Below are 9,338 nucleotides of genomic sequence, written 5' to 3' on the forward strand. Positions count from 1 at the left end.
ATGCTCAAGGCAAGTTAAAATGTGCACCACACTTAGCATTAATTAGTTACTCTACATTCAAGCATATATTTTCTCATGTATTTATAGCTAGGGCTGAAACTTCACTCAACCATGTGAATATTGGGATATTACTGCAGTTCCTGCTTCTGAGATTGCTTATGTCTACTTGTTCCCCAGCTTTGGTTGTTAAGCACAGCACCCCACTACTCCCTAATGGTGTTACTGAGAAACGGCTCATCAGCAAATTATGTAACTTAATTGTAATCGAGAAATCAGCTTAATTATATTACTTAAAGAAATCACATCTCAAATTTCTCACACCCCAAACTGAATCTTTCTTCACGGAACCTTCCCCTCCTCCCATACTCTCATCTTGATGATGGCAGAACCATCTGCCCATCTGCTCAAGCCAGAAACTTGGAAATCTCTCTATTCAGTCACCAAGTTCTGTCGATTCCTCCTGTTTCAATCCCTCCCTCCACTCCCTCACCATCACGTTATTTTTGTTTATTTTGAGAGAGAGAGAGTGCAAGCAGGGGAGGCACAGAGAGAGGGACGCAGAATCCCGAGCAGGCTTGGCACTGGTGGCATGGAGCCCGACGTGGGGCTCGAACTGATGAATTGTGAGATCATGATCTGAGTCAAAATCCAGAGTGGGACGCTTAACTGACTGAGCCACCCAGTGTCCCTTCTCACCATCACATTCTTAGTGCAGGCTCCTACCCTGCCTGGTCTTCTGTATCCTCCCCACCAGACTCCTGCTTCTGGTCACAGCCCTTTCCTCGCTGCTAATGGCCTTCCAAATTACAAGTGTGTTGTTCTCTTGCCTTAAACGCCCCATAAGACTCACAGGACCACGCCCACACTGGTTAGTTCCCACCCCTCCAGGCCATGTGAAGAATCCTGCCAGTCCTTCCAGCTCCAGCTCTTGGCAATTCCACATATTAACATAAATCCTTGCTTTGGGGAGCCACTTGTCACTTCCAGAATGCCATGTGACATTCTCACCTTTGCACCTGCTCTTCTCTTGGTCTGGAAGGCTCTCCACTTCTGTCCCCCATTCTTTTCTTTCCATCCTCTGCTGGCCTTACCTTTTCCCAGTTATCCTCCAAAAGTTAGCTTAGACATGATTCCTCTGTGTACCCTTCTTGCCCCCGCCTCCTCCCCCTCCCCTGAAGAGTAAGGCCTGCCCTCTGCTCATGAAGCGTATACTTACATTATAAGACTTATTACAATATTTTAAAACTCTGTCTTAGCTAGATTGCAAGACATTTCAAAATAGGAATTTTAATCGTGTTTATATGTGTGTCCTCAGAACCTTGCACAAGACCTAACCCATAATAGGATCTTAGTAAAATGAAAGACTTAATGCATAAATTAGCATGTCACTGTGTTTATGCCCATATAATTTTGTATGGTTGAGAATTATCTTGCTTTTTCTACTTAATATTATATAATTTTTTTTATTTCATAGGGACTGCTGAATCACACTCCCTATAACATTAAAATTTTTAATAAATATTTATTATATAACTGTTCCCTACTTGTTTTGAGAGAGAGAGAGAGAGCAAGTGTGAGCAGAAGAGAGGGGCGGGTGGGTGGGAGGAGACAGAGAGAGAGAGAGAATCTCAAGCAGGCTCTACACTCAGCACAGAGCCTGATATGGGGACAGATCCCACTATCCTGGTATCATGACCTGAGCCGAAAAAGAGACGCTCAACCAACTGAGCCACCCAGGTGCCCCTTTTTTTCTACTTTTTAAATTATTTCCCTATTGCTAAACATTTACATTATTTGCATGTTTATATTTAACACTTTGATGAACATTAGTGTTGATGCAGCTTTGTATTTCAGAATATTTCTTTAGATTAGATTTTTAGAAGGAATATACCTAATAATATTTATTATAATACCTAATAATAATTATTATTATTTATAAATAATAATAATTTATTTATTATTTATAAATAATAAATAAATGGGTATGGGCATTTTTAAGTGTCATGTTAAATATTGCCAAATGGCTTGCTAAAATGGCCCAACCTATTAGGGTTTAGAAAAGCAGTACATGAGGGTGAGCATCACATTTTAAGAGATACAGGCCAACTAGAAAGCACCTATAGCAGAATGAAACAAATTTGAGGGATTTGTAAACATCACATGCAAGTAATTATTGGAGATACATGGGATAGAAGTAAGGGTGGAAATGATATTTTCAAATCATGAAGACAACATTATGATAACACTATCATTAGGAAGAGGAAACAGACTTTGGTGTCATTTATAGAAAACAACAATAGAATAGCACTAGCTACTATTTATTGAACATTAGTCGTGTGCCAGGCACTGTGTTAAGCATTGTAGCCATAGTAGTTACTGAATCTTCGTTTTACAGAGAGATAAAAAAGGCTTCCAAAGTTTAGTCACTTACTAAGTTTCACAGAGGTAATTAATAAGAGATCGGTATGCATAAATCCAGGTTGCACTCGTTGTAAAGACCGTGTTTTTAACCACTACCCTGGGACTACCCAAACTTTTCTACCAAGTAAGCCTAATGGTAGAGAAGAGTGAAAATTGATCCTTAGGGTTTGTGGAATATAGTAGACAAAGCTAACCTTCTGTAATGTTCATATGCTCCCATCATCGTTATTCACATTAGCCAAAAAGAGGATGTCTACCAATGGATAAATGGATAAACAAAATGTGATGTATTCATACAACGGAATTCATACAATTCTTGAAAAGAAAGGAAATCATGTCCCATGTTACAGTATGGCTGAACCTTAACGACTTGATGTTAACTGAAATAAGCCAGTCACAAAAATATAAATATTGTCTGCTTCCACTTATATGTGGTATCTAAAGCAATTAAACTCATAGCCACAGAAAGTAGAGTGGGGGTTACCAGAGGCTGAGGGGAGGGAGAAGGGGAGGGGAGTGGTTTAATGAGTGCAGAGTTTCAGTTTTGCAGGATGAAAAATTTCTGGAAATATGTTTCACAGCAATGTGAATATGTTTAACACTTACTAAACTGTACACTTAAAAATAGTTAAAATGGTAGCTTTTACATGATGTGCTTTTACTGCAATTTAAAAATCTAGGTACATTTTTGTATTGTATTTGATTTTCATATTTACCATAACAAGATTTTCTCCCAACTTTCCAATAAAAATAATCCTCTAAGAAGATGTGAAATTTTTATCTTGTAGCTTTGCATATCCCCACGTGTCATGTGCCCAGTTTGAGACACATTACTCTGCATCACACTTGCAAGGAAACCAAACTCAACATTATCCATGGGGTACTGTCATTTCTATATCTTCATCCAGAGAAATAATTGGCTATTATCTCTCTGGTTTTTTAAAATGTTTATTTATTTATTTATATATATATGTATATATATGTACATATATATATATATATATATATATATATATATGTAGAGAGAGAGAGAGAGAGAGAGAGTAGGGGAGGGGCAGAGAGAGGGGGACAGAGAGAACCCCAAGCAAGCTCCATGCTGTCAGCACAGAGCCTGACGCAGGCTCGATCCCAAGAACCACGAGATCACAACCTGAGCCAAAACCAAGAGTTGGATGCCTAACTGACTGAGCCAATTTGGGTGCCTTGTTCTTATCTTTATGCGTTCCTTTCAGTTACTTTGGGGTTAATTTGTTCTTCCCTTTCTAAATTCTTAAGATGGACTTCAGATCTTCTTTTTCTAACATAGGCATTTAAAGATACAAATTTCTCCTTAAGCATTTCTATAGCTGCATCCTATAATTTTTCATATGTTTTTGTTTTCATTCAGTTCAAAATATTTCTAATTTTTCTTGTGATTTATGCTTTCACCCATGGATTAAAGTATGTTGTTTAATTCTTAGATATTTGGGGATTTCCACATATCTCTCTTGCTGATTTCTACTTCAGTTCCATCATGGTCAAAAAACTTATTTTGTATCATTTCCATCCTCCTAAATGTTTTGGAACTTGTTTTATGGCCCTGAATATAGTCCTTCTTGATGAATTCCATGTGAATTTGAAAAAGAACGTACATTCCGTTATTGTTGGATATAATGTTTTAGTTGGTCAAGTTGGTCAACTGATTTTCTTTTCAGTTCTATCAGGTTTTGTGTATTTTGAAGTTCTTGTTATTAGATGCCCATGTATCCATAATTATTATTTTCTTTTGATAAATCGACTCCTTTGTTGTTATATATTTTCTCCCTTTGTGCCTGACAATAATCCCTGTTCTGAAATCTAATTTGTCTGATATGAATGTGGCCATTCCAGCTCAGTTTTCATTGCTACTTGCATGATAGATCTTAATTTATCCTTTTACTTTTAACCTACCTTTGTATTTATATTTAAAGTGTGTTATCTGTATCTAACAAATAGCTGCATCTTGCTTTTTTGTCCAACGTGACAGTCTGTACATTTTAATTGGAGTGTTTAGACCCTTTAAATTTAATGGAATTATCAATATGGTATATGTGAAAGTTGTTAAGAGAGTAAATTCTGAGTTCTCATCACAGGAAAAATCCATTTTTTTCTTTTCTTTTTTTTTGTATCTATATGAGATAATGGATGCTAATGTATTGTAATCATTTCACAATATACATAAGTCAAGTCATTATCTTGTACACATTAAACTTTTACAGTGCTGTATGTCAATTATATCTCAATAAAACTCAAGGAAATAAATGAAAATATTATTAGTGTGGTTAGATGTAAATAAATCATCTTGCTATTTGCTTTACATTTGTCCCACTTGGCCTTTGTTTCTTTTCTCTTGTCTTCTTTTGGATTGGATTTTTTTTTAATATTCTATTTTATCCCCAGTCTCGGCTTATTAGCTACACCTCTCTGTTTTTCTGGTTCTCATCTTTCTTGCTGGCGTTGTTGTTTTTTCATTGTTACTCTAAGGCTTATAACATACATCCTCAACTTACTTCAGTCTCTTGTTAAACATCATAACCCCTCTCCTATAGTATAAAAACCTTATAAATACCTCCATTTCAGACCTCCAATCTTTTGTTCCTTCTTGTAATACATTTCATTTTTATGTGTTAAAAAGCCCTCACTACACTATCATTAATTTTGCTTTAAACATTTTTAAATAAGAAAACAAATGTGTTTATATCACCCACATATTTATGATTCCTGATACTATTTTACATAAATCTGATAGCATTTTCCTTCTCCTTGAGGAAAGTTTGTTATCATTTCTTTTAGTTCAGATCTGCTGGCAATGAATTCTCTCAGATATCGGTGATCTGAATCACCTTCATTCTCGAAGGATATTTTTGTTGCAGTTATAATTTTTAGTTGCTAGTTCTTTTTCCTTTCAGAACTTTAAAGATTTTGCTTCATTATTTTATTAGTTTGTTAGGGCTGCCATACAAACTACTGCAGACTAGGTGGCTTACCCAACAGACATTTATTTGCTCACAGTTCTGGAGGCTGGAAAGTCCAAGATCAAGGTCTCTGCAGGGTTGATTTCTTCGGAGGCTTCTCTCCTTGACTTGCAGATGGCCGTCTTCCTGCTGTGTCTTTCCTTTGTCACATGGTCTTTCCTCTGTACACGTCCTTACCTCCTCCTCTTATGAAAACACCAGTCAGGGGTGCCTGGGTGGCTCAGTCAGCTGAGCATCTGACTTCAGCTCAGGTCATGATCTCACGGTCCGTGAGTTCAAACCCTGTGTCAGGCTCTGTGCTGACAGCCCAGAGCCTGGAGCCTGCTTCGGATTCTGTGTCTCCCTCTCTTTCTGCCCCTCCCTCGCTCATTCTCTCTCTCTCTCTCTCTTGAAAATAAATAAACATTAAAAGAAAAAGAACAGCAGTCCAATTGGATTAGGGACCACCATACAATCTCATTTTAACTGAATTACTTCTTTAAAGACTTATCTCCAAACACAATCACATTCTGAAGTACTGGGCGTTAGGGCTTCAACATAGGAATTTGGGGAGTTCATGTTCAGCCCATAACAATTGTTTTCTGACAAGAGTGAGCTATCACTCTTTGCTTTGATCCTCTGTATGTAAGGTATTTCTTCCGTAAGCTGTTTTCAAGCTTTTTCTCTTTATCATTTTTTTTTCAGCATTTTGGTTGGGGTGCGTCTTGGTATGATTTTTCTCTGTTTATCCTCCTTGGAGCTTGTTGGGATTTTTAAATCTGATGCTTATACTTGTTATGAAATCTCAAAGCTGTCAGCCATTATTTCTTCCTATGTTTTTCTGTTCCCTCGCCACCTGCAACGTTCTCCTCTCCTTCTGAGACTCTAATTACACATAAGATAAAGCATTTTATCTTGTTCCACAGGTCACTGCTGTCCTCTTCATTTCTTTAGTCCTTTTCATTCCTTGCTTATTTTTAGATAGTTTTTATTTCTTTGTCTTTAACTTTAAGTTTCCCTTTGCTGTAACTAACCAGCCATTAATATCACCCCCTGTATTTTTTTCCAATATTGTATTTTTCATTCTAGAAAATGCATTTGGGTCTTTTTTTTTTAATATCTTCTATTTCTTCTATCTATACTTTCCACTAGTTTCTTGAACATATGGAGCACATTTGTAGAAATCTTAAAATCTTGCTTAATTCCATCACAGCCACCATTTCTAGATTTGCATCCATAGATTTTTCTCCTGACTAAATGTTATAGTGTCTTACTTCTTTGTATGCCTGATGAAGTTTTTTTGAATGCCAGACATTTTGAATTCTACATTATTGGTCCTGGGTTTTGTTGGATTCCTTTAAATCAACTGGGACTTTTTTCTGGCATGCCTTTAATTTACTTGAAAGCAGTATGACTTGCTTTTAAGTGTTCTCAGAGTGGGTTCAAATTAGCCTTTGTCTTTAAGAAGGTGCTGAGTGAGAGAAGAATTGAGTCCAAGGACAGAGTGAATGGACAGGAATAGGACTCAGGAGGCAGAAAAGAGTGGGAGGAATGAGATCAGGGGGCAAATATCAGAGACCAGCAGACCTGAGAAGCTGTATTCCTGCAAAAGTCAGTGAATATTTAAATTGGGGTGGGGGTGGGAGAAGTTGTGTTTATATGTAAAACTGAGCTAGGCTCTGGGCTTCGATAATCATAAAAGGGTTTCTTATTTACATTCAGAAGTTGAATGCTATAGGTATGAGACATTCCCTTGGTTGCAGTCAGGCAGGCTTGGTCTCCATCCATTCAAAGGAAGTGCTCTAAGCCTGTCTTGTTTACCAAATCGCTGCTGCACATTTCCAAAATGCCCTCCAGGGGGCATTCCTGCCCCATTGAAAACCACTGATTTGGGATCTCAGGATTTAAAATACGCCTTTTATTCTGCTCTTCCTTAGCCCCCGTTCCTCATGTTGCACAACATCAGGGGCATCCCAAGGGCCCTTTTCTTTACTCTTCCTGGGTGATGAATTCGTTCACTTCGGCAGCAGCTGCTTCCCAATGTTCATGATTACCAACTCACATATCCGGCTCACCCTTCCTAGGTCTGCCTCTTCCTCTCTGTTCAAAGTTTGCTCATCCTTAAAGTCTCAGCTCAAGTGCCGCCCACTTCATGAAGACTTCTCCCTTCCTCTTGCCTTTGGAAATACTACCTAAGGCTTAGCTCTTAGCTGTCCAGAATTCCTCACACTGTAGTCATGATTGGCACCTAAAAACCTGGAAAGTGGCTTTTCAAAATGTAGGTTCCCAGGCAACATCTTCAAAAAGGTAACATTTCAATAAGCTTGGTAAATTATTTTCACTTACAAACACCCAATGTTTGTAATGTACGTTGTAATATACATTTTAATAAGCTCTCAGAGGCATTTTGATATAAACTAAAAATTTAAGACCCACTGCCTTAGACATTTCATTTGCATCCCAACTGATGCGTAAACCCTTCCAATGTAGGAATCCTTCTTAATGCTTAGAAGCTAGTCCCATGCCGAGCACATAGTTGGAGTTTCCAGCTTTCGATGTCAGGCCCTGAGAATTGGTGGGACCCATCTGTCTTGTTGACAGATTTTACAGTCTTCTACATCATCTGGATCAGCCATATTCTTTGATATGTGCAATTGATAGTATCTTCTGGGTCTTATATACAGTGCTTTAGTAAAATGCTATACAAATGAAGCTTTGGGACAAGTACCCTGGTGTTTCTTTCATCCAGATTGCTGCCCATAATCCCATCCTATGCAGAAATTCTGGAGCGGCCACTGCCTGGGACACAAAGAGTAATAAAACTGGTTCCTGTTTCCAAACAATTTCAAATCTAATAGTTGAGAGACAGAGGTAAACAAATAATTACATAATAAACACAGCCTATAAGAGGTATAGAAATATTGGTGGAGGCAGGGAACTTAATATCTGAGCTGAGTTTTAAAGAATGAGCAAGAATTCATATTCAGCTAGGCAGGGAAGAGCAACCCCAGCAAGAAAACAGCCTTTGCAAAGGATGGAGGGGTGGTTATTGGGTTTATCAGGGCATGAATGATAAGCGCAAGAGAGTTGGGGGAAAGACAATAGTGGGAATGAAGCTTCCTCTTGGCCTTGGGTTTTCCAGTGGGAGGATGGAGACGCTGATGGTGTAGATTTGTGAGAATAGACCCTTGAGGCCACTCTTGGTTCCTTCCACTTGGAAGCAGACAGTTCTACATGGCATAGCCCCAGCTTCTCACTTTCTCAAGCTCAGCAGCTTTGGAGGCCCCTGGGGCTAACCTCTAGTCTCCACATTCACTGGAGAGCAGTGGCTTTCAAAGAGTTTAATTGCAATCCCCAGAAGAAGTGCATGTTATGCTAGAACACACATCAGCAAACATACAATTGAAACAATTTCCACCAGTGTCCATTGTTTCCTGTGATCACTTTGATGCTTTGTTTCCTAGTCTATTCCATTAAAAAAAATTAAGGTTGGGTGGCACCCACTAAGTTGATTTCACAATCCAATAAGACACAACCCGACTTTGAGAAACCCTATTCTAGAACTCACATGTGAGTTTGGAAGTGTTGAGAAACAGCACAGTACAGTGGCTGAGAACTTATACTCTGGGAGCAAATGGCCAGAATTCAGTTCCCCCACTTATTACCTGTGTGGCTTGGGCAGGTTACTTAACCTTTCTGTACCTCAGTTTCCTTGTCTGCAAAATAGGATAACGTAGGTATAGATAGATACAGATATAGGTAAATATAGATATAGGTCTCCAGAAAATTGCCAGGCATCTAGTAAGTGCTGGTTAAGTGTTAACTGCCATTACCTTCCTCCTCTCCCTGCTCTTCATCATCATCAGTGATCCCTCCTGCTATCCCAACCTAAAATGGAGAAGCCAAATACAGTACCACTGGTGGGTGGGGGGCGGGGGCAATACC

The sequence above is a fragment of the Neofelis nebulosa genome, chromosome 3 (genome assembly GCF_028018385.1).
Source record: "Neofelis nebulosa isolate mNeoNeb1 chromosome 3, mNeoNeb1.pri, whole genome shotgun sequence".
In the NCBI taxonomy this organism is placed as follows: Eukaryota; Metazoa; Chordata; class Mammalia; order Carnivora; family Felidae; genus Neofelis; species Neofelis nebulosa.